This window comes from Cannabis sativa, chromosome 4 (assembly GCF_029168945.1).
Source record: "Cannabis sativa cultivar Pink pepper isolate KNU-18-1 chromosome 4, ASM2916894v1, whole genome shotgun sequence".
Taxonomy (NCBI): domain Eukaryota; kingdom Viridiplantae; phylum Streptophyta; class Magnoliopsida; order Rosales; family Cannabaceae; genus Cannabis; species Cannabis sativa.
In genome coordinates this window covers 58,138,607-58,163,139 of record NC_083604.1, presented here as the reverse complement: position 1 = coordinate 58,163,139, position 24,533 = coordinate 58,138,607, and positions in this window count along the sequence as shown.

Here is a 24,533-nt window from a genome sequence, read left to right as displayed (position 1 = left end):
TCTAGGTTGCATAAAACAGGTCTGGAAGGTTTCATGTGGATTGGGGTTATTTTGGTTGAGATAGGAGAATCTTTGGTCTTTCCTGCACTGAACCGGAATTTTGGTTCAGAGGGGCCTGTAGGAATCGAAATTCTGGTTGGCTCCCAGGAATCCCCACAGAACCGAAATTTCGATTGGGGAACCAGTCTACCGGTTGGGGCAATTTTGGGAACCCTAGTTTTTCCCATTTTTGTGTTGTTTAGGGTATTGCCATGTTATTTATTGATAGGGAAACTTTCGGTTTCAAGTTTAAGACCCCGGAAAGTGATTTAGTGTGTCACTCACCTATGTTATGATTGATGTTGTTTAGGAGCCTGTAATTTGCCGAGCAGTTGTTCCACTCAGGTTGACCGGCACACCTGAATTCGGAATCAAGGTAAGATTAGTATAATGTCATGCATATGCTTATACATGTTTAGCGTACATGTTAGTTGCCGTCAGAAATGGCAAATCTATAGCTGTCGGATTAGCATATCAGGGCAACAGTGAGGTGTACATAGAGTTGCACCGAGATGCCATCAGATATATGCTAGGCTATCAGACAGTATGGATTAACTGCTGCCACATCAGTGCGATTAGAGTATTGAGTATAGGCTGAATTCGAAGTTAGTCATACTTGTCAAGATCGATCCTGATTCAGTTAGGGTTATGGTTAGGTGTATGGGCGCCTAATTATAACACAAAATAGTAGTATGTTTATTATGTTATGCTTTTCTTACTAAGTCTGTCGACTCACAGTGTTATTGCTATGTGTCGGTAAGGGCAAGGCTAAAGCTGAGGAGTCGTGAGAGCGAGCAGGGGAAGATTGTACATGTCGAGGCGGTTAGGCCTGGAGCGTACGATCCTCTGGATACCAGGGCTTTTGAGTTTTGTCGCAAGGCGACAAGTATTTTGTAATTATGTAGTAAACTTTTGTAACAATATTTGGTAAACGGGATCTCGGAAGTTTATAAAAGTTATTTGTTATATTTTAAATTAAAAAGAAAAATTTTAATTATTCACGTATTTTCCAATAACCTCGTTGATTAGCAACGAGCTGCACAGTACGTTAAAAATCACGCTAACACGCCTATGCTAGTTAGGGTGTTACAATTTGGTATCAGAGCCTCCAGGTTGTTTTTTGAAGATCGTCACGACATGTATAATCATCATCAATAGGCAGCTCGTTCCACGGTTCAGTAAGCTTTTATTGCTTTAATAGTTTATTTTAATAGTATGATTTAAGAAAAGCTTGCTAGGAAGCATGTTAGTAGCCTAATAGTAGAATAGGCGCATGTTTTTAATTTCCAAATAAGCGGCATTAGTAAGTTATCTTTGATCATGATCTAACCAGACTAGCTCTTGGTTATGCAGGTTGTTCAGATTAGATGGACGCCAGTCAAAATACCAGGAGCCAGGGCAACTCGGTTGGATCAAATGAAGGTCAGGGAGCTCAGATTCCCCCAAATGTTCAGGGTCGAGGTAGAGGTCCCAAGGGCAGGGCACGTGGTCGGGGTGATGTTAACCCGCCACAGGTTGCCCAGGCTGCCCAAGCTGATCAGGATGCCCAGAATCGGCAAAACAGGTTTGCTGAAATGCAAACTAAAATCAATGAACAAGAGGAAGTGATTCGGCAATTAAGAAAGCAGGGTGCCCTTGCAGTCCTTGCTCCAGAAACACCAGTAGCTCCTGCCCCTGCTGTGCAGGCCGAACTGGAGGGAACCTCTGTATGAAAGGTTCCGTAAGTAGGCACCTCTAGTCTTCCTGGGAGGTCCAGATGTTATGAAAGTCGAGCAATGGCTAATGTGATCACCAGGATATTGAATTTCATGGGCGTCACTGGAACTGATAGGGTGGTCTGCCACTTTTCAATTTCAAGAAGATGCATTAGTTTGGTGGGACATGGTGTCTGTAATATCCAGATTAAAATAGTATTTAATTTTTTTTTCTATCCTTGGGATATTAATTGTGTGAGGATAATTATCTTATATATTTGTGTTGTTAGTGAGTTGAGATTGTTGCTTAGATTATTGTACCAATTTTCTAGAGAGAGTTAAAGTTATATTAACTACGAAAGTAAAATATTATGGTATTTTTACAAGGTAGGTAATCATTTAATTAAAGCCCAATATGAAAGTTTATTAGGGTTTTATAAATTATTTAGTGGATTTTAATTAATGGTATAAGTGATATTAAATAACATTATTATAGAATTAATGTTAAAAAATTCGTAGGTTTGGATAAATTAGCAGGATTAAAAACTGTTTTAATAAAACGATCATATCTAGAGTTGTAGAGCTTGGATTGAGGTGATTTTAGTGGCGTTGGAAAGATAATTCAAAGATCTATCAATTATGTAGAAATAGATTTATCGTAATTTTAACTTTATTGGGGTCAAAATTAAGGTACAAAATGACGACCTGTTAAGTTTAGTATAGAAACCCTAAGTTTTAAAATTCAAATTTAAAACTTATATCTATCAAATAAGATTTTTATTTAATTATTCTATTTAGAGTTAAATTAGTATTAGATTACAGGGGTTATTTTATTATTTTCTTTTATGGGTTTAATTAGATTATAAAACCTAAATCTATCACATTCTTGATACGTAATATGCAGAGCCTCTAACCCTGAGAAAAATAAAACTCAATCTCAATCTCTTTCTTTCAGCCTGAATACAATTCTTAGAGAAGACACTCATAAAATCCTATACCCTACAAGTTATCCATCTCGCTATCTATCAAAGATTTATAATTTTCCTTCTTGTTTCATTCTCTTCGCCAAACAACTCATGATTTTCATCAACATAACATTGAGATCATCATCACCATTCTAATAATTTGAGATTTCAAGATCTAGCACTGATTAAGAAGAGTCATCAAGAGGTAAGAGAGTTCTTCCACTTATTGTTGTGAACTTTTAGGTTAAACTATGAAATCTCGTTTTTTTTTTCTGAAAATTATTGTCTTAGTAAAATAGTCATATCTCTCTCAATATTGATCCGTTTCCAGCGATTTTTATATCGTTAGAAAGCTTATTCGATGATCTAAAATTTTTATGAAGAAACTATTCACCATTTCGGTGATGTTCTATGTCGAAAATTATCATCTTTCTGATATTATTGTAAATCGTTTTTTTTTCATATTCCCAGAAAATGTACTTTCACTTAAAATACCATAACTCTCTCAATTCTTATCCATTTTTAATGATCTATATATGGTTTCAAAGCTTATTCAATTTTCCATAAGTTTCATGAAGAAACATTTCGTGAATTCGGAGTTATACTATGTCGAAAAGTTAGTTTCCTTCTGTATCATGTAATTCGTTTCTTGAATCTTGTTCTTCCAAAACTGTTTTGGTAAAATTGTAATATCTCTTTGAATATAATTTCAATTTCAGAGATTTTGGTATCATTGGAAAGGGAATTTAATTTCCTAAAACTTTCATGAAGATGTTATCTTCTAGTTCTGAACCTTTCAATGCAAAACGTTTGTATTTTTTCTAAGTTGTATAATTCGTTACTCCATATTCCTTCTCAGAAATAGTTTCGCTAAAACAATCATAACTCTCTGAGTTTTAATCCATTTTTAATAATCTTTATATCATTGGAAAGATAATGGAATTTTCTATAATTTTTATGAAGACAACTTTTACTGAATTATTGTAGTTGTTGGTCAAAAATAGTAATCTTTCTGCTATACTGTAAGAGTATGAATTTTAATATTAGGGCCTTGACCCATGTCTTATTATAGGTAGTAGTGACGAGATAACAACTCTTAAGCAGCGGGATTTGAGGTAAGGAAATTAGATAGTGTTATATGTGTTTATCTGCATAAATTTGGATTCTTTGTGTACTGAAATATGAGTTATGATTTGTTATTATAAGTTTGTATATGGTACTGAGAATATGTGGTATGGACACAATATTCGTAAATTGATATATAAATTATGGTTGTTATGACTTGTATATGTGTATGTTGTATGTTGTGTATTGTATGTTGTATGGTGTATGGTGTATTGTTGTATGTTATATGTTGTATGTTATATGTTGTATGCTAACGTCTCAGGTAAAGTGAGGGACCATGGTGGGGTATGATACGCGATAAGGCCGTTGAATGTAGAGATACCCTACCCTGCATTTTCCTGAGTCGTGTATGAGATTGTTATGGTGGGTATGATACAGTGATGTTACTGTTGAATATAGAGATACCCTATCCTATAACAATGGTAGGGCTGCATAGGCCCATGTTATTATGTGGGCAGATTAGGCCCAGGATATTGTAGGGTCAGGCTAGGCCCGGGTTATGTAAGTAATGGCTATGATATGACAATGTTGTGATAATGATATTATTATTTATAGTATTGATATGATTATGTTATGAGTATGATATTGGAGTTATGATCTCTGTATATGTGTACGGTGTGAACAAATAATATAGACTTGTATGATAAAGGTTTCCATATGTACAGTTATTTGGTTATAGTTATAAAAGAGCATGTATGATATTGCTAAAACTTAATAAATACATTAATGGTATGTGTGATATTATATGGTATTGTTTGATAAGCATTTCCTTACTGAGCTTTTAGCTCACCCCCCTTACTTTCCCCCTACAGGTATTAGACAGGGAAGTATGTATAGTGAGCAGGGTCAGTTCTGGTACGTATACTGTGAGCGGCTACGGGCGGACAAACGATCTAGAATGTCGGTGGTGCCTTAGTTTTATTTTAAGCAGTTGATAAATCTAACACAGTCGAAATGCATTATTTAAAATTATTTACTTACTGTATCTTGTTTTACAAATGAAGGATCCTTCTCTGTTGCATTTTGATTTTTTTTAAAATCCACTGTTGTATTTAAATTATTTTTTTTTATCTTTTCAAATTATGCATGAAAATAGTATTTTTGTAAAATAAGGCAAAATATCGGGGCGTTACAGTTGGTATCAGAGCCGATCGTCCGTTAGCTTAGAAGGATACTCACGGTATACATACAGAAGACTGAAAAAGATCCCTCTCACTATTATGTAAGTGTTAGTTTTAATTTTCTTGGTATTGCCATTAATAGTCTTATATGTGATACATATAATTAGAGCCTCATCTTAGGTGGTGCTTAGAGACATCAATAGTACCCTCTATCTCTTATGATTGATTACACTTTTTAGGAAGAAGATGTATAGGTTTATATTTCTTTATTGTCTTGAATTGAACTAGGAAGGACCGTGTTCCTTTCTTGAAAATTTAGAATAAATTATATTAGGAGTTCATAAGACTTTATTTGATAAATAGAATATTACTAGTTAAGCTTGACAACATTAAGTTTAGATATGTACATAGAATCTTCTCTTCCAATAATTGAACTCTTTTCTTTCTTTTAAATCAACCTTTCTTGTAAGAGCTCACACATGAAACTAGAAGATCAGTTAGAATCAATGTGAAAGGAACGACCAATAGAGGTGGGGGCTAAGGATGTGTGTTCCGCTGACCCACAGATGGTTGATGTTCCAGAGAACCCAATAATAGTTAAGGCTAACGATCTAATAGAGGTATTGGAAGGACTACGAGCATGACTAAGACAATTTGTTGAAGAGTTTTCACAGGCTCAGCAAAATATCATCAACACTAGTAGTGGAACTTGAAGCACATAATGAAATGTACCAATAGCCAACTAAGTACCGACACATATATTTTCACCTATCTATGAATGGTTGAAGAAGCGGTCTCTACACCTAGCCATGAATGGAAGCCCAACATATAGGAAGTAGGGATGACTTAGAATAGTAGACGTTATACCAGACTGGGACAGTATAATTTACGAAACCTACTTATTAAGAAGGATGAAATAATAGATCTTTAAGGAGAAGGTACTATCTTGTTGGATATTCTATAAGTTACACACTCCTAAGTTAGATGGTAAGAAGTATGAGTACTGTATGCAAAGACATTGGAGATAAGTATGTTATAGAAATGAGTCAGGAGAGGACGATGCCATCATATAGAAAGGAGTGTAGTGTGCTAAATAGAATCCAAAATGAGAAGTTAGAAAGAGACATGATAAAATTACTAGAGGTAATAACTTATGAAGGTATCTTAAACACTAAGAGATAAGCAGAGCATCAACAAATATTAGATTACCGAAGGAAAGTTGTAAACTTTAAACTAAAGGTCATCTACTTGGTGGAGGAGATAATAGAGAAAAATGTGTATGGTTTCGACAGAGACATTTTCAAAGGAGAAAGACGAAAAAGGTCCAGGCACGGCTAACAATTTGGGTACAACATGAATGAGAGACAACTAAGAGGGTGACTACTCGGAATTGATCACAACTACACAACTAAGAGATTGTGGATGCAGCTTTGTGGCGGGTGTACAACAAACAACTATAGAGAGTAGATCGCAAATTCAAAACTTGAGAAAGAGGAGGAATTAGCATTCAAGGGTGACATCCCTAGATTCCAAATACTCACTGATACAACAACAATGGTGTGGAGTATAGCTCAATGAGAAAATGTTAGGAAAGCCTCACTTAGAGACAGGAGAAAAGTGAGACACAATTAGGACCAAAGTAACATATATTGAAGAATGTCATGGCATGTCAAGGACTATACAAGTTTTTGATAAGTGTTGGGATTAGAAAATACACTCATGCAACATAAAGGAATTCAAGGCACAACGTAAGCAAAGGATACTACAATCCAATTACGACTTATATTATGGGCAATAGTATAAGTATGTTGGAGTGTCATCTAATGAGAAACTAAGAGGAAAACTCACAAAGTCCAGCCCTGCTGAAAAGAGATGGTGTTTCTAGGCCCTATAGTGCCCGAGAAGAAAATGACTATGGATTTGTCAAAAGCTAAAATTTTTAAGAGCAAAAAAAAAGGGAAAAATATTAGATATTTTTCTCAATCTAAAAAGCGAGTAATAGAGATCTTTGGAAGGACTCTCTCAAGTTGACAATAACTAACTTATTGCACACTACTAAGTCTTGTCCAATTGAAAGTGCAAAAAGTTAGAAGTAGAAAAAAAAAACAAGATAGGTATTGATAATTTGGTGGCGTTTGGATGTAAAATGAGACGCTTGAATGAATTATTGACTTGTGCTTAAAGGTAGTATGGGAAGTAAGAATAAAAAAATCCCTGACTATGGAATTATAAATAGTGAGTCTCCAGTAATAAATCAAATACAAGTAGGGGTATAGGAGGTATAATAGTGATGGACAGAGTAAGGCCTGTTCGGCATAGTTTGCAAATTATATATATAGTATCCTTACCCTGATGACTTGGATGATCAATACATTATGAGATTGGTATGGTTGACTTATTGTTAATAGTCAACAGATAATAAATAATTAGGCTACAATAAGCCATGGTAGGGTTGAACTTATTTTAAAGGGGTTATTAGTGTGCTTTCTATGTTTTAATACATATATGGTATAGTCTTAAGTAAATAATTAGTATTGGAATGTATGTTTAAGAGATTTAAAAGTTTCAGAAGTACAATTAAGAAGATGAGATATTTTTTTGGTGAATTAAAGACGGCTACAATATTGAGGGCATGAATATGGCTGGAATAATCAATGCTATGATAAGTATGAAGTTATGTGATACCTCAGATGGCTAGTATATTAGAAGAAGCAATCACTAAACATAACAATCAGAATCTATCGGCATTACAGATTCAAACTTCACCACTATAGCAAGATAATACCAAAGTAGATAAAAGTTAGTATAGAAAACTAGCTAATCTCATAATCAAGTCAACTTGATTGAAGGGAGTAATGGAGGACCAAGCACCATAAGAGAGATTAGCAAAGAAAATACAATAGAGTGATACAAAAATCAGACAACAAAAGGAACCAAAGACTATTATCTTGGAAAATGGGAAGTCATGACAAGTGCAACGAATGCATGGATAAAGGAAATTAAGAAGTGAACGTTAGACAAAAAGGTAGTCGGATAGATAGTTAAATATTTATACATAGAAGACCTTTTAAAGAGATTCCATGTTTATTTACAAGTACCATGGAAAAAGTGTCTATCGATGAGTAACAACTATGAAACTGCAAGAATGACACCGTAGCTTTACAGTGGAATAAAAGAGAGAGAGAGAGAGAGAGAGAGAGAGAGAGAGAGAGAGAGAGAGAGAGAGAGAGAGAGTAAGATTTTAGTCTATAATAACATTCAATGAGAGAATGGGAATAATTAAAGAGAAGTTTGCATAAGATCTTTTACCCTACTCTTTGTGTTTGTTATTTTTGTATTATATAATGTGTTCTCAAGTGACATGTAAGGATGTTCATGAGAGAATGAATAGTTTTACTCTTGATGGCATGTAAGGATGTTCATTAGAGAATAAATAGTTTAACTCTTAATGACATGTAAGGATGTTCATAAGAGAAGAAATTTTTATAAAATTACGAGCAAGTTATTGCCAAACTTATGTATTTAAAGCATGTATATGTACGTTATTGTAATGGAGTACATTTTGGTATTTAAGTAATGTATAGAGAAATAATAATACTTAATTAAGTTGTGTATATTTTATGTCTTATGGATTGACCGATAAGACATAGGTTAAATGCATGTTTATTGGGTCCATATATATGGTAGATAATGAGGTAATGCAGTAAGTGGTGAAAGACATGAAGACTCAACACCCCGAGTGTTGGTAAGTTAAATTTCGAGGACGAAATTTTTTTAAGGAGGGTAGAATGTAATATCCAGATTAAAATAGTATTTAATTTTTTTTTTCTATCCTTGGGATATTAATTGTGTGAGGATAATTATCTTATATATTTGTGTTGTTAGTGAGTTGAGATTGTTGCTTAGATTATTGTACCAATTTTCTAGAGAGAAAGTTATATTAACTACGAAAGTAAAATATTATGGTATTTTTACAAGGTAGGTAATCATTTAATTAAAGCCCAATATGAAAGTTTATTAGGGTTTTATAAATTATTTAGTGGATTTTAATTAATGGTATAAGTGATATTAAATAACATTATTGTAGAATTAATGTTAAAAAATTCGTAGGTTTGGATAAATTCGCACGATTAAAAACTGTTTTACTAAAACGATCATATCTGGAGTTCTAGAGCTCGGATTGAGGTGATTTCAATGGCGTTGGAAAGATAATTCAAAGATCTATCAATTATGTAGAAATAGATTTATCGTAATTTTAACTTTATTGGGGTCAAAATTAAGGTACAAAGTGAAGACCTGTTAAGTTTAGTATAGAAACCCTAAGTTTTAAAATTCAAATTTAAAACTTATATCTAACAAATAAGATTTTTATTTAATTATTCTATTTAGAGTTAAATTAGTATTAGATTACAGGGGTTATTTTATTATTTTCTTTTATGGGTTTAATTAGATTATAAAACCTAAATCTATCACATTCTTGATACGTAATATGCAGAGCCTCTAACCCTGAGAAAAATAAAACTCAATCTCAATCTCTTTCTTTCAGCCTGAATACAATTCTTAGAGAAGACACTCATAAAATCCTATACCCTACAAGTTATCCATCTCGCTATCTGTCAAAGATTTATAATTTTCCTTCTTGTTTCATTCTCTTCGCCAAACAACTCATGATTTTCATCAACATAACATTGAGATCATCATCACCATTCTAATAATTTGAGATTTCAAGATCTAGCACTGATTAAGAAGAGTCATCAAGAGGTAAGAGAGTTCTTCCACTTATTGTTGTGAACTTTTAGGTTAAACTATGAAATCTCGTTTTTTTTTCTGAAAATTATTGTCTTAGTAAAATAGTCATATCTCTCTCAATATTGATCCGTTTCAAGCAATTTTTATATCGTTGAATGTAGAGATACCCTACCCTGCATTTTCCTGAGTCGTCTATGAGATTGTTATGGTGGGTATGATACAGTGATGTTACTGTTGAATATAGAGATACCCTATCCTATAACAATGGTAGGGCTGCATAGGCCCATGTTATTATGTGGGCAGATTAGGCCCAGGATATTGTAGGGTCAGGCTAGGCCCGGGTTATGTAAGTAATGGCTATGATATGCCAATGTTGTGATAATGATATTATTATTTATAGTATTGATATGATTATGTTATGAGTATGATATTGGAGTTATGATCTCTGTATATGTGTACGGTGTGAACAAATAATATAGACTTGTATGATAAAGGTTTCCATATGTACAGTTATTTCGTTATAGTTATAAAAGAGCATGTATGATATTGCTAAAACTTAATAAATACATTAATGGTATGTGTGATATTATATGGTATTGTTTGATAAGCATTTCCTTACTGAGCTTTTAGCTCACCCCCCTTACTTTCCCCCTACAGGTATTAGACAGGGAAGTATGTATAGTGAGCAGGGTCAGTTCTGGTACGTATACTATGAGCGGCTACGGGCGGACAAACGATCTAGAACGCCGGTGGTGCCTTAGATTTATTTTAAGCAGTTGATAAATCTAACACAGTGGAAATGCATTATTTAAAATTATTTACTTACTGTATCTTGTTTTACAAATGAAGGATCCTTCTCTGTTGCATTTTGATTTTTTTTAAAATCCACTGTTGTCTTTAAATTTTTTTTTTTTTTAATCTTTTCAAATTATGCATGAAAATAGTATTTTTGTAAAATAAGGCAAAATATCGGGGCGTTACAGTGTCCATGATACATGACGATATTAAAATGACCTGGGAGAAGTTCCAAGAGTTATTCAATGCCAAGTACTATAATGAGGCAGTCAGAAGTGCCAAAAGAAAGGAATTCACCCATTTGACTCAGAAGAAAAATATGAGTGTTATTGAGTATACGACTCAGTTTGATCGCTTGGCGAGGTTGGCCTCGGGAATTGTGCCAACCGATTTCAGTAAAAAGGAGAAGTACATGGATGGGTTAAGTGCAAAGATTCGACATGATTTGATGATTACTACTGACGACAAAACCACCTATGCTGAAATGGTGGATAAGGCACTGCGAGCTGAGGGCGCAGTGGGATGCATGATAGAGTCTGGTAAGACTCCAGCTGTTGGCGGGGTTGTTGGGTTTTGTGCCCTAAATAAAACTCATTTCAACATAATCAGATTTACTTATTAATAAAGATCAGAAATAACATTTTATGTTGCATGGTTCACATGATTTATTTCATGATTATATGTATATAATGTATGAATTTTTTTTAAGTCCAGAACATATGAGTTTGTTAAAGATTATAGTGTTGTCAACACAGTGGAATATAATCTTAATTATATGTTCAAAAGTTTATTCCCTGATTTGTCAGAACACTGGATTTAGACTGACATGGTATAATCAGCGATAGGTATTCTTACACCTTGGAAAAGTGTTATGTCCTTTCCAGGACATTGGCAAAGTTTACCAGTATCGGATGTATGGAGTATACATCGGAAGGGACCGATATTGAACTTTGATTAGATATACTAAAACTTACCGTAATATTTATTCAATTCAATATCACATGTTGATCATAGATCAAATGATCTTAATCCTGATATAGTTAGGTTCAATCTCAAGAGTGTTATCCGTGTTCTTTGATTTGTTAGTTAAGCCTACTTTTGGGTCAGGGTGATACGTACATTTTGGGAACACGGTAGTGCAATTGAGTGGGAGCACTAACATAAATATGGAATCTATAGCTTCTATCTGGCGAATAGAAAGTAAATGATGATTTCTTTCGAGCTTAACCAAACGAAAATAAATGGTGGAGATCTCATTTCACTTAGTTGAAATATCATTTATACAGGGTTAAGTGTTTTAAGGATAAAATACATTGTAGGGTGTTACGGTAATTTAATCCCTTTACAGTGTAAATCATCTATATAGAGGATCATTGATCACATTAGGGTTATAACAATGGATAACTAATGACGTGTCTATATCATGGAACATATAGAGCGTTCTATATGACTGAGAGTGCAATTCCAAGTTCTAAGTGTGGATTCAATGAGGAATTAATAAGTTAGGGAATTTACTTGGTAAATTCGGTTCGACTTATTGGAAGCTCGGTTATATAGACCCATGGTCCCCATACTAGTTGAGACCATACTGCTTGTAAGACTCAGTTAATTGATTTTAATTAATCAATTATAATTCTAAAAGTTAGACTATGTCTACTTTTTGAATTTTCACTAAGCAATGGTAAAACAGAAAATAGAGAGTTTAAAGGGTATATTTATTAATTGAGAAACTTTGATTAGTTTTTATTAATAAATAAAAATAAATGACAATATATTATTTAATAATTAATTATAGTTATTAAATAATTAGATTTGACATTTATGTAGTTGAAAGAGAGAATTGGCAATCTTTGAGAAAATGGGAAACTAGAAATGATGAAATAGGAAAGTTGGAAAAGTGGAAGGCTTGTTTCCTCAATACATGGCCGGCCACCTTTGCTTCTATTTCTCATTTTATTTTTTATTTTTTAAATGCAAAATAATTCAACTTTAACCCTATGTGGTATTCTATAAATAGAAGGTAAAGGCTTCAGGTTTGATACAGACTTTACTAATTATTTTCTCAAACACTGGAAAGCCGCCACTCTCTCTGTTTTCGAAATTACCATGAGTGAATGAGTAGTGCCCACACACATCAAGTGGTATCTCAATCATAGTATGTAAGACTATGGAAATTCTGCATCAAAGAAGGAGAAAAGAAGATCCAAATTAAGGTCTTGATTATGCTCTGCTACAGAAAGGAATCAAGCGCTAGAGATCTGAATGGAAGGAGTCATATTATTCCGCTGCACCCACTGTAAGATTTTCTAAACTTTATATGTGTTTATTTTTGTTGCTTTAGAATTCATATTAGGGTGTTAATCAAACATACTTATTAGTAAATCTAGATCCTGGTAAAATAATTTCCAACAACTAGCAACAGAGCCATGGTAATGATTTACTTTCATAAAATATGAATTAAAACGATGATTTATATGTTTTGTGTTGATTTGGATGGTTTCATGTTGGTTTATGTGCTTTTGTGATGAAAGTTTGTGTTGTACGAATTTTTTCCATGAGAAATATTTTTTTCTATTTTTGAAAATATTTTATTTGGATTCCTTGTGAAAAATTAAGCAATTTTTCTTTTTACGGAACTCGATTCCGATAAAAATTGAGAAAGATATGAATTTTGGAAGATTGGAAATCATGGCTGCTGCATGCAGCCTATCTTGGCAGCCCCTACAAATTGCGAATTTTGTGGGTTTTTTCCCCAAAATCCAATTTTTTATGGGATTGTTTCCCAAAATCTGATATTTCCAATTTTAGATTTTTCCAATTTGAAATATTTATTTTTTTTTTAAATATTTCTATTTTGAAATGTTTCCAATTTTAAATATTTTCTATTATGGTCAGATTTAAAAATTTGTTAACTTCTTTAATATTTATTTGTTATTTAATTATAAGATTAGATATTTTGATATTTAATACATTTCAAATTTAAAGATAACTTTGTCTTTTTATTTAAAATATTATATTAAAATTATCTTATATGACAAAATAAATAATTAATAAATTTGAAATTAACACAGATATTTTTATAGATATACTTACCATAATATTTTAAAATTTAAAATTTGTTATTTTGTTGAACATTTAATTATTTATAAATTATAAGTTTAAAAATGATATTTTTTCTATATATATCATTTTTTTATTGGAAATTTATAAATCATATCTTAAATATTTAAATAACATAGATATTTTTGTAGAGATTTGAATATTGCTTAATTTGAGATATTTTGACATATAATTATGGTAATTATTATTCATTTATTATTTTATTTCTAAAATAATATTTATCTAACCAAATCTATTTTAAATTAGTTTATTTTATTAAATTATAAGATCTGAAAGTGATATTGAAAATTCTTTCCTTTCAAATCATTGATCTTATTAGATATTTAATTTAATTTGATTCAAATAAACCTAGATATTTTAAAATTAGTTTCCTTTATTTGGTTAGTTTAAGAATAATAATTTAATTATATTAATATCTTATTTCACATCTGTTACATGGACAATGTTTGTTTATTCAAAAAAAAAATTAAACAAACCAATTATTTATCTGATCTAAATTGCTATGATTAACTTGTTGACAGATCCAATGATCTGATTTTAATCATAGTGCAATTGTCAATAGATCTTATAAATAATTTGTAACAGGTAAATTTTGTTAATGATATATATTCTAGATAGTTATTTCTAGTACTAGTTATTATTTCTAATATTAAATGGAAAATATCATTGATTATGAAATTAATTGTTTCATAATTAATTTTGGTACAATCTAAGTTTAGAATATTTTCCTAGTATTAAACTGGAATTAATAATTAAGTTTCCTCTATACTTAATTATTTATTTCTTGAATTTAATACATTTAATTAAGTTGAAAATTCAATATTTAAGTTGATTTTCATCATGATACTTAAATATTGTTATTTTCATATTATTTAATTAAAGTTAAAAATTATCTTAAGTTTGGAATCTTATTTCAGAATAACTTAAAGTTGAATAATTTTCAAAATATATTTTATTTTATTTTATTTTATTAATCATTTCCCAAAATTTCGAAATTGCATCACTTTGATGCAGAAATTTCAAATTTTATTTGAAAAATAGATTAAAGTTGAAAATTACTTTGGACCAACTTAAATCAATGATTTTTTGATTTAATAATTAATTAAAATAAATGAACTAAAATATATTATAATTAGAAATAGAATTAATTAGTCTATGAAAGTCTAGATAGATATTATCTGTTTTGCTTGAAGTATTTTTCTAGTGTATTTAATTAAATAGAAAATTAATTGTTGACCGAGGTTTTCGGCAACTAATAAAATATGAATATAATAATGAGCTGTAAGAAAGCGAGATGAAGACTTTTTACGTGGTTGGGGCGTTAATGAGCCTTAGTCCACGAGCCACTGATATTTATGGATGTCTTTAATACAGATTCTACACTTGGGAGAATGTTTCTCTCTTTAATACAAAGAATGTTCTTGGTGAGTTTTTTCTCTGTTTGCTCTTAAGCAGCCAAGATTCTCCGACCCCATTAAATGAGCTTTGAGGGGGTATTTATAGTGTTTTAGTGGGGCAATCCCTAGAATTGTTCTTACACATGTGTCTGTAAGTCTCCATAAAGTTGGGCATTTCCGATGAATATACCATGGGTGATGCATGGTCAAATCCCTAGATGCTGTAGGGTTTTTATGGAGAATGTCCTTTTTGTCTTATGATTGACGTGACTCTTCGCAGAGTAGCCGTCGCTAGACTTAAATGATCATTACTGTAGTGCTGCTGTTTGGGGGTTGTGCCGTCAGACTTTATTGCGTGTTACAGTCCCAACACGCTTCCTCCCATGCGGCATTAAATGCGACTCGACTTCTCGAGAGAGACCTGACACATCCCGGAGTGCCTTTAAGCTATGCTCGCTTCCGGGAGTACCTTGTACTCCGGGTGCATCTTCCGGGACCCATGCGAATAACGCTTCCTGGTGTCATACAAAGACTTAGCAGTTCTTCTCAAGTAATTTGATCCACGTGTCCCTTCCTGACTGGTCCACGTATATTGGGCGATTTTAGGAGCAACATTTACCCCCCAAGCCTTGTTTACTTAGTAAAAATAAACCAAGGCTTGTTCGAGTGTCTCCAGTTGACCCCTTGTTTCCCCAGCTCGAGTCTCGAGCGCGTGGGGGCACATTAAATGATGTTATTTAATGCGACAATACGCTTGTTCGTAGGAATGTTTCCAGCCGCCTCCTCGGTCTTATGATACGACTTGGGGCGCGTGAAGGTGTGTCTAATAATGGCATTAAATGCAGTGATTCACTTTTGCAGAGGTCGATTCGTTTCACGCCCCATGATTGATGCGGCGCATTGATGGTGTCAGGCGGATACTCAAACGTTTGCACCGCCTTAATGGTAGATTGATCTAGCCCGTTGATCTTTTGGGAATTCGAATCGTGCGTTTCCCCTGCCGTACGATTGGTAGGTGAAGACGCCTGTTCCTCATGCATTTTTGCCTATAAAAGCCACCACCTTTCCTTCATTTCGGTTACTTTCCATTCCTTACCATCTTTGCTCGAATTTCTCAGAGAGAAAAATTCCTCAAAGTAGCACAAACCGTCTTAACACTTAAACACTTTCTGTAATCTTCCCGTGTTCGATTTCGCCAGTGCTTCTCAACTCTCGCTCAACCATACCCAGTACCCCCAGTTCAACAATCAACTGTAAGTTTTCGCACCTTTAGATACTAACATGCTTACATTTATGTCGTTTGTTTTCTGGGTTCGTACTTAGAGATTCCTGGAGTGTGAGTGTCTGAGTTCTTTGAGTTCTGCTTTTACGTTTTACTGTATTAGTTGTAGGCGTACAGTTTTGTTTAAAGAAGGCCGTGTATCCTTCGTTTAGCAATTGCTTAGGGCATAGGAAGACTTTTCTTTTCCTTTTTGCAAAACCACTTTTACTGCGACTTTACTGCACCCGACACTTGTTCAGGGATTCTCTTTCGAGTTTCCCAGGTGACACGTGTCCGGAGGGGGCCTCTTTCCAGCGGTTAGGGGACCCCCACTCCCTTTTTTCTGGTTTAGGGTTTGATATGGGGCCTAACTGCTGGGTTTTTTCTTTTCGTTTTTCTCAGAGCATAACATGTCTGCTTCTGGCTCGAAGTCTTCGAAGAAGAAGGGGAAGAATATTGCCACCCTGGAGGAGGTTTCTCTGGGACCTGTTGCCCAGGAAGGGTACAAGTCCCGTGCCACTGGCTGGGAGGCGGCCGAGCTTCGATCGACCCTGACCTGCCCTCACCAGCTGGAGAACATCATTAACGTAGCTGGAATCAAACCCTCTACTTCAGGGACCTTCCACCGGCCTCCCCGTGACTCGGAGACGCCCAACTTCAACTATGATGGCTTCGGGGCCTGGAGTCAGACCCATCTGATGGCCGGTGCAATGCTCCCGCTCCAGGATTATTTTGTTAATTTCCTTGTATTTGTCGGCCTTGCGCCATACCAACTTATTCCTCAAGCTTACCGCCTGCTCTCAGGCTTATTTATTTTTTACGCCGCACGCGGCTGGGGGTCTCCCAGCCCGGCGGAGATTTTATATTTTTACGAACTTGTATCCGTCCCCAAGAAAGGGGACAAATTTAAGGACGGTTTTTATGGGTTCCGGATCCACCCTGCTAACGAAGGGAAGGTTCCGTATAACAAAGTGCACTCATGTTAAGGAGTACCGCCACCGATTTTTCTTCTCCTCCGGTTTTAGGGCCGTGGACCATCCGGAGCTTCTCACGGAGTGGGTGCGGATCCCACCTTACCAGCGGACGCTTACCACTCAGGCTTTCCTTCGAAGGGCCCAAGCCTTCGCCTCCTATGACAGTGCCGATCTTGACGTCGGGGGCCTGGTCACCACGGAGAATTTTAGAAAGGCCAAACTTATCCTTTCTCACCAATCCGTGGATGACTCCAACCTTTCCAAGGTTATCTGCCCTAACGTGAGGGCGCCAGTCGCGGAGAAGGCCTTCCGGGATGAGCTTATTGCTACGGCAGAGAAGAAGTACCAAGATTATCTCTACCGGAAGGCCCAGGAGAAGGCGTATTCTAGTGCCCAGGCTGCCTCTGGGAGAGGGCTTCGCGTGGGGAGCCCGGTGGTGCGGAGGAGCCAAGCCATTGGCGGGAAGTCCGAAGCAAAATTTTTTGACAAGATACTTCAAGAAGAGATTGGAGGTCCTTCCGCCGGGGGACCCCTTCGTCTTGAAGGTTCTTCTGAGAACCGTACTTCCGGCCTCAGCCTTCAGTCCCCGAACCAAATTCGGGCGCTCCCGGTGCTAGCACTTCTGGTGCTGGTGGTAAGTCTCCTTTGATAATTCAATATGTCCCTTCCGTTGATGAATATACAAGTCGTAGGCCCATAGGGTTCGACGAGCGTCTCCGTAGGTTTAAGATGCCGTCGACCCGGTGGGGGGATCATTTGAAGGAATTTTATTTTACAAACTTAGGAGATTACCTAGGTCGGTCCCGGATGGGTCCCGCCCTCCGGAACCTATTCCCTTAGGTCCGTCGGCTTACATAGCGTCCGGTGGTTTCGGCCCTCGGACAGTTATCTTGGAGATGATGCTGCCAGCATTAAAGTTCGGGACTTTGCTAGGGCCGAACTAGGGAGTCCGGGTAGGAGTAGTTTATTTGCAGCACCTTTTTGTAAGTAGTTTCTCACGGACTTTTAACACTTGTTTGTTTTATTGGAACAGGTACCTCCATGGATGCCATCCTGGAACAGCTGGCTGGGGTCCATACTCCGGTGGCTCCTCCGGCTTTCACCCCCTCTCCCCCGGCCCCTTCCTTGAAGGTTTCCTCCGGTGCTCCTCCCGAAACCATCGACTTGGTGGATGACGAGGAGGTGCTTCCGGGAGAAGGCCAGGAGAAAGGGTGGGACTTCTCGGAGGAAGCCGCCGAGGGTGCTGGAGAACCTCAAGCTCTTCCAGTGGTAGCAGAGGAGGACGAGGAGGAGTCTGAAGTGGCTCTGATTCGCAAGCGTAAGGGCAAGATGATCGCCCAGGACGAGCCGAAGAGGCCTCGGAGGGCCGACACTCCCGCTCATGGCCTAGACGGCGGGGTTTCTCTGATGGAGGAAAATCCTGCTCCTCCTCGCATTGAGCTTACCCCGATTCCGGGGGATGAGGCAAGGCAGGAGCTTCGCATAGCCAAACACAACTACGCTATGGACGAGTACTCCCGGGGATATGCCGATGTGGAGGCCCTTAGGAGGATTTTGCGAGCGGAGGTTGAGGCGAGTATTAACCATCCGGACTATCATGATCCGTGGAACCTCAACCTGGATCCTTTGGCAGACTGGTTCCGTCCCCTCCTAGGGCCCACTCTGGCTCCCTTCGTCGCGGAAATGACCGGTGAGTTCGCTTCTCAGCTTACACGCTGTGCGCCCAAGCGGTTTGCCACTTGCGCTTCCCTGAACTCCATCTTCCAAGTCCAGGACCTCAGCCATTCCCTCACAGTGGTAAGTACTTTGCAACTTCTTGCGTTTCCTTTTTGGCGTTTGTATTTTGTTTTCTTCCTTTGAGAAGTTTTTCCTTACATCCCGTTATGGCTCAGCTTGCAGCTGAGGCTGGTCGCCTCTCCAAGAACATCATAAGCCATGGCTTCGCTCTGTCCGATTTTGGGGACATGAACGACGTCAAGAAGGTCCTCCAAGACCTTACAGCGGAGAGGCAGATCTACCAGGAGGCTGCCGAGCGCCAGGAAGCAGCGGCCAAGGCTAAGGAAGAGAGGGCCAAGGCCAGGGAGGAGGAGGCCATCCGGAGGGAGGCTCAGGAGGAGGACATGATCCAGGCCGAGGCCCAGCGGAGAGGCAGGATGGAGGCCCACCATCAGGAGGAGCTAAGGGCTCAGACTGAGGCTGCCGAGAAGGCTAGGCGAGACCTTCGGGAGGCCAGGGAGGCTTTGGACGAAATGGCCGCCAAGGTGAGGTCTCTAGAGGAGACTCACCAGTCGGATATCGAATCCAAGGCCGCTCTGGCTGCGGAGTTGAAGGAGCTTCGGGACTACAAAGATCAGTCTATCAGGAAGGCCAAGAGGGCCGAGCTCCTTTCTCCCGTCTCCTGTGCCCGGTGCCCGAAGCGCTTTGATGATGGTGTCTACATGGCTTGGGCCACCAACGATCAGAGTATCAAGCTTTCTTTCTATCCCAAACCCGAGGACATGATTGCCAAATTTCGGGAGAAGAAGAAGAGACTTGATGCTGAGCTTGAGGCACGGATCGGACCTCGTCTTCCGCCGCGGGCTGACTGAGCTGCCGTATTACTGACCCAGATTGTACCCGTTCTTTTCATAACTCTTTTTTTTTCCTTTGTACATACTTGCTGCTGCCTTAGAACAATTTACTTACAGGCGGCAGCCTTTATTTAAAGGGGAGACAATTTAAGGCCTGTCCCCGGGCCATTTATATGTGTATGACCTAACCTTCGGGCTAGGATATTTTATTATTTTTTTTTTATTTATATATATGTGCGATCTTTTTTCCACACTTTATATATTTCAACCTGTCCTTTGGCTCAGGATTTCATACTTACGCTCTTTATTTTTGCGCATGTTTTTGACCTGCCCTTTGGGTCAGGATATTTTACTTAGCTTGACCTGCCCTTTGGGTCAGGATATTTTACTTAGCTTGACCTGCCCTTTGGGTCAGGATATTTTACTTAGCTTGTTTTTGTTTGTCCGTGCGGTATACCCTAGTACCCCCCTGAGTGGCATAGAAACTTTGTTTTTAAGGCACTCAGCTTTATTTAATATAGAGGAGGCATACATTTGGACGGTACAAACCCTTTGAACAAAAGCTAAGTTTAATTCGCTACTGGTAGTATTTTCTGAGGTGATCAGCATTCCAGGCTCTTGGGACAGTAGTTCCGTCCATTCTTTTCAATTTATAAGTGCCAGAGCCGATTTCGTCCTCGATTTCATATGGTCCTTCCCAATTTGGTCCAAGTACCCCTACTCCGGGTTCTTGGGTGGCTGGGAAGACCCTTCTTAGGACCATGTCACCGATAGCGAATTTTCTGTTTTTAACCTTGGAGTTAAAATACTTGGTCACCTTCTTTTGATAAGCGGCCATCCGTATTTGGGACTCATCCCGGAGTTCTTCGACTTGATCCAGAGCTTCTTGGAGCAGGGGCACGATTGGTGGCCGGATCGTAGGTCGTTCTCCCGTGGATGGGAATAATGTTTCCACCGGGACCATTGCTTCACAACCGTATGCCATTGAGAACGGCGAGTGACCGGTTGTGGTTCTGGGGGTCGTCCGGTAGGCCCACAATACCCTTGGCAATTCTTCAGGCCAGTTATTTTTACAAGCCAGCAACTTCTTTTTCAAGGTGACCTTTAGGATTTTATTGACTGCCTCCGCCTGGCCGTTTGTTTGAGGCCGGGCTACCGCGGAGAAGCTTTTCACTACTCCGTGTCGGTTGCAGAAGTCAGTAAATTCCTCGCAATCAAATTGCTTTCCATTGTCTGAGACTATTTTGTGAGGTAAGCCGTATCGACACACTATGTTTTTGACAACAAAGTCCAACGCCTTCTTAGCGGTTATTGTCTTCATAGGCTCAGCCTCTGTCCATTTGGTGAAGTAGTCTACTGCTACTATTGCATACTTTACTCCTCCTTTTCCCGTAGGTAGAGACCCGATGAGATCTATGCCCCAGACCGCGAAGGGCCAGGGGCTTGTCATCAGCGTGATCTCATTTGGAGGAGCTCTCGGTATGTTCGCGTACCTTTGGCACGAGTCACACTTTTGGACATAGTCTATACAATCTTTTTTCATTGTTGGCCAGAAGTATCCCTGCCTCAATATTTTCTTTGAGGAAATTTGGGTCCTCCCGTATGATCTCCACAACCCTTCGTGGACCTCCCGCATGATTTGTCTAGCTTCGGGGTCCGATACACACCTTAAATAAGGCATGCCGAGTCCTCTCCGTAGAGAATTTGATCCATCACTACATAACGATGAGCCCGATGCGGAATCTTTCGAGACAAAGGCCCTCTCTTGGGGCAACTCACATGTGGTTATGTATTTTATGATGGGGACCATCCAGCTGGGTTCTTGCCCAACCGTTTGTGTGGTCTCTTTTATTTTGATGCTTGGCTCTGCCAAGCGTTCCACGGGTACTACCCCCAGCTCTTCGATCTCACTATCCGAGGCTAACTTAGCCAGACAGTCCGCATGAGCGTTCTTTTCTCGGGGGATTCTTTCTATTTTATAGTCCGTGAACTCGTGGAGCAGTTCTCGGACTATTGTTACGTATGCGGCCATTCTTTCGTCGCGGGTTTGGTATTCTCTGGATACTTGGTTTACGACTAGCTGGGAATCACTGTAGATTTCCACCCTCTTGGCTCCTACAGCTTTAGCCAATTTTAGTCCTGCTATCAGGGCCTCATACTCGGCTTCATTATTCGAAGCTGTGAAGTTGAATCGGAGTGCTGCCTGGAGCCGCAACCCAGTGGGTGATATCATAGCCACTCCGGCTCCCGAACCGTTTTCGTTTGAAGCTCCATCCACGAATACTCTCCAAGTGGGGATGGGTGGCTCCGGAGTATTGGCTGTTGCCTCGGCTTCATTACATTCGGTGATGAAGTCTGCCAAGGCTTGGCCTTTTACAGAAATCCGGGGCACGTAATGCAAGTCAAACTGACTCAGTTCCATTGCCCATTTGAGGAGTCTTCCGGAGGCTTCAGGTTTCTGGAGGACTTGCCGGAGTGGATGATTGGTCAAAACTCTGATTGGATGGGCTTGGAAGTATGGTCTCAACTTCCGCGATGCCATCAGGAGGCAGAATACTAGCTTTTCAATGACCGGGTACCTTGTCTCGGCCCCTATCATGCGTTTACTAACATAGTACACGGGATGCTGGATCTTTTCTTCCTCCCGGACCAATGCAGCACTGACCGCATGTTCGGAGACCGCCAAGTAAAGGAACAGGTCTTCTCCAAGGACGGGCTTTGATAGGATAGGAGGTTTGGCCATATGGTCTTTTAACCTTTTGAATGCCTCCTCGCATTCGTCCGTCCATTCGAACTTTTGGCATTTCTTCAGTATGTTGAAGAAGGGTATGCACTTGTCCGTGGATCGTGAGATAAAACGGCTCAACGCGGCCACCTTTCCGGTCAAACTTTGCACGTCCTTATGTTTCTTGGGGGACGGCATGTCCAAGAGAGCTTGGATTTTCTCCGGGTTCGCCTCGATCCCCCTTTGGCTGACTATGAAGCCCAGGAATTTTCCCGACTTGACTCCGAAGGTACACTTCTTCGGATTGAGCTTCATGCCGTATCTTCGGACGACTTCGAAACATTCTTCTAAGTCGTTTGCATGGCTATTGCATGCTTTGGATTTGACGAGCATGTCGTCTACATATACTTCCATGTTTCGTCCCAGGAGGCTTTTAAACATCCGGTTAACCATTCTTTGATAGGTTGCTCCGGCGTTTTTCGATCCGAAAGGCATGACTAGGTAACAGTATACCCCCTTATCGGTCCTGAAGCTAGTGCACTCACAGTCCGCCGTATGCATCTTTATTTGATTGTACCCGGCATAGGCATCCATGAAAGATAGCAGTTTGAATCCGGAGGTGGCGTCCACCATCTGGTCAATCCTGGGCAGCGGAAAGCAGTCCTTTGGGCAGGCTTTGTTTAGATCTGTGAAATCTATGCAAACCCTCCAAGTCCCGTTTGGCTTGGGCACCAGGACCGGATTGGCCAGCCATTCCGGATAGTATACGTCGCGGATCATGCTATTGGACAAAAGTTTATCCACCTCTTTCTCTAAGGCCTCGGCTTTCGCCGAGTCGAGCGGGCGTCTCTTTTGTTGTATAGGAGGCATGTCCGGGTTGACGTTGAGGACATGGGTGATGACATGAGGGCTGATGCCGGTCATGTCCTCTTGGCGCCATGCAAAAACATCAATGGCGCCCTTCAGTGTTTTTATTATTTTATCCTTTTCCTCCGGATCTAGGCCTCTCCCTATCCGGAGTACTTTGGTGGAGTCATCGTCGCACACTGGTATCTCTTCGACGTCCTCCATTGGTTCTACGACCCTTTCGGATCCTATACGAGGATCCAACTCGTCTTCTTCAGCCTTCTCTACTTCAGGGGGCCCCCGGACCATGAGCACTGGCAAGTGGGTGGCAACGTTGTAACATTGCCTGGCCTCTCCTTGGTTTCCCCTCACCGTTCCGACTCCGGCTTCCTGGGTAGGAAATTTTAGGCATAGGTGTCGAATAGAAGTGATTGCACCAAAGTCGACGAGGGCCGGTCGGCCTAAGATTGCGTTGTAGGCTGTTGGACAGTCTACCACCACGAAGGTGCAATACTTAAACGTGCTCTGTGGAGTGTCCGGGCACAGGGTAACTGGGAGCCTGACTTTTCCCATCGGGATTAGAGTTGTCCCGTTAAACCCTGTGAGCTGCGATCCGCTAGGAGAGAGGTCCCGGTCGGTCAACCCTATCGCAGTGAAGGCCTCTTTGAAGAGCAAGTTCACGGAACTTCCATTATCAATCAGGACCCTGGCCACCACTTTATTTGCAATGGGGGTCTCTATGACCAGCGGGTCGTGATGAGGAAAACGCACCGTCTTGGCGTCTTCTTCCGTGAACGTTATGGGTTGGTCCATTAGCCGAGGCCTTTGAGCTGGGAGTTGAGTGACCTCCCACACCTCACTGTGCCTTGCGGCCTCGGCATATCTCTTTCGCTCCTTTCGAGTGTTTCCTCCGATATGGGGACCTCCGGAGATCATGGCTACCCGTCCATTAGGCCGAGGCGGTAGTCCGGGTATATGCTGGGTGTCACCTGCGGGAGCAGCTGGAGGCAATACTCCTGTTGTACCCCCTGGTGTTCCCGAAGGCATGCCCCCTGCCACCTGCCCCGGGTTAAGGTGGGGTAACCTATTCTTGATCCACTCATAGAGGTGGCCCAACCGGATCAGATTCTCAATCTCATCTTTGAGATTTTT